The sequence below is a fragment of the Sinocyclocheilus rhinocerous genome, unplaced genomic scaffold, assembly GCF_001515625.1.
Source record: "Sinocyclocheilus rhinocerous isolate Xijiao unplaced genomic scaffold, SAMN03320098_v1.1 scaffold259, whole genome shotgun sequence".
Taxonomy (NCBI): domain Eukaryota; kingdom Metazoa; phylum Chordata; class Actinopteri; order Cypriniformes; family Cyprinidae; genus Sinocyclocheilus; species Sinocyclocheilus rhinocerous.
This window is the reverse complement of record NW_015635083.1, coordinates 1,032,185-1,034,751: the sequence shown is the minus strand read 5'-3', so window position 1 is coordinate 1,034,751 and position 2,567 is coordinate 1,032,185. Positions and strand designations below refer to the sequence as shown.

The following is a 2,567-nucleotide window of genomic DNA, read 5'->3' as shown; positions in this document are numbered from 1 at the left end:
AGTTAACTTTTTTTTTATAAAATCTGTAAAAAAAATTATTTTGTTCATTCATTTATCCATCCATTCATTTATATATTTTTTTCAAAGACTAATAATAATCATAATGTTTGAAATACAGATTTTATTTGATCAGACATGTCCAGATACTCATCAAACTGAGTTTCACAGACGCTGGAGTCTGAAGATTCCAGTGTGGGTGTAAGATTGTGACATTTGATAGGAACCGTGGTCAGACTATAATTGGACTGATGTCCCACCCTCCTTGAGGCACAATGCCACGACCAGCACAACTCTTGACCTGCCCTCATCAGCAGGCTCTCTGGGTCGAGTATATAAGCATGTTAATGTGGGAAAGCTGCACACAAAGTTGCAAACTGAGAAAAGAACCCGGAACGAAGGTAAGAAATTCAGAAAGCTAAGGAAAGAATTGCAAATGTGTGTGTGTGTGTGTGTGTGTGTGTGTATGCAATTTAACTAAAATGATTTTTTTAAATTCAATATTTTAGGTAAAAATGGGTAACCAGGCCTCTAAGGCCAACAAGAATGTAATACTGCACCAGACTAAACCGAATACGGTGAGCAAAACTTTAAATAACATGAAATGCAATGCCATACATGAAATGCAATATACTTATGTTCTGTTGGTATGTCTAGCAATGGGAGATTAATAATGAAATACTGCAGCAGATTAAGCCAAATACGGTAAGCTAAATTTTAATATACATAAAATGTAATGCCATAAATGAAATACTATATCCTTATGTTCTGTTGGTATATGTCTAGCAATGGGAGAACAAGAATGTAATACTGCAGCAGATTAAGCCGAATACTGTAAACAAAACTTTAATTTAAATAAAATGTGATGTCATTAATGAAATGCATTATGATTACGTTCCATTGGTATTTGCCTAGCAATGGGAGAACAAGAATGTAATACCACAGCAGATTATGTCCAAATACGGTGAGCAAAACTTTAACAGAAAATGCAGTGTCATAATGGAAATGCAGTATCTTAACATTCTGATGGTATGCCTAGCAATGGGAGAACAAGGTGAATCAATGCCCATTTTCCAAGCAAGTGAAGAACTACCAGGATGGCTCGTGCCATCAGGACACATTACATCACAGAGCGGTTAAGGTGAGTTATTTCTACATTAAAGAGTCTTTTTTTTTTTTTTTACGAAACAAATGCAAATGAGACAAATTTGAACACGCTTAGCTAACCACGTGGAATTTAAATTAAAAACGTAATTTTTATTTTTATGTATGTGTGTAAAGTTTCAGAATTATTCAAGTTTTCATAGAGCTGATTGTCATTTTATACGAGTTTTTTTTTTTTTTGTCAGTTGCACAGAGTGATGAGTAATAAAATAATGAGTAATATTGAATTTTCCCTTTTATTTCAGAGCCAGATTTGTACGTCTAAAGTCTGTGAAGGCTCTATTATGACTCCAAAGGCTATGACGCGCTGTCCCTCCTCCACCCTGCCAAGCTCCGATGACATCCTCATGCAAGCTATTGACTTCATCAATCAGTACTACAAGTCAATTAAAAAGTAGGAAGCACCTTCTAGGGTCATATAGCCACCACAGAAATTGAGAGGGACATGTTTCCTCAAAATAGTCAGATTATTGGTTGGTTATTATGGGTTTTCAGTGGTTGATTCTAAGAAAGCGCTTATAATCTTGTTCTTTACTCTATTTTAATGGCATAATAAAGCAGACCATGAATTGGCTTAATTCTGAAGAGTGAAAAGGGTAGGCTATTTGACTGACTTATGTCTGTTATCCAGCTCAAAAGTCCAGGAGCATCTGTCTCGTTTGGAGGAAGTCGCGAAGGAAATAGAGGCCACTGGCTCATATCAGCTCACCACAAAAGAATTGGAATTTGGGGCTAAGCAAGCATGGAGAAATGCACCCAGATGCATTGGCAGAATTCAGTGGGCTAATTTGCAGGTAGTTTCTCTAGTTTGGACTAAAACATATATTAAGTGTGCAGTCATATAGTTATATTTAGGTCTTGTTTTCCTGTGCAGCTGTTTGATGCACGTAAATGCAGAACTGCTGAGGATATGTTTCAGATGTTGTGTGATCATATTCAGTTTGCTACCAATGGAGGCAACCTGAGGTAAACCAAGAATGTGTTATTCCAGCTTTTTAATAATTCATCTTGATTGTCTTTGCAAGTGGAACAAGATATCACAATAAACTTTCTTTATATTTACAGGTCTGCCATCACTGTGTTTCCTCAAAGAACTGATGGCCAACATGATTTCCGTGTATGGAATAGTCAGCTCATACGATACGCTGGCTATAAGATGACAGATGGTACAATGATAGGAGATCCTGCCAGTGTTGACTTCACAGAGGTGGATACTAGTTTCTGTTTTTTTATAAATAGATATTTTCAGATTTTTAAAATATTTTCATAATGGGTGTTATTTATATAATTGGTAATTAGATATATTATTTATATAATTATTTTAAATTAGTTTTTTTTTATAGTTTTTTGGTAGTTCATATATATATATATATATATATACACTGAACAAAATTATAAACGCAACA

General features: G+C 34.9%; 1 pseudogene; it reads left to right on the top strand.

The window, feature by feature from the left end:
- The first annotated feature begins 331 nt into the window (after positions 1–331).
- Positions 332–2,567, top strand: part of LOC107746709 (nitric oxide synthase, inducible-like) — a 10,249-nt pseudogene continuing 8,013 nt past the window's right edge.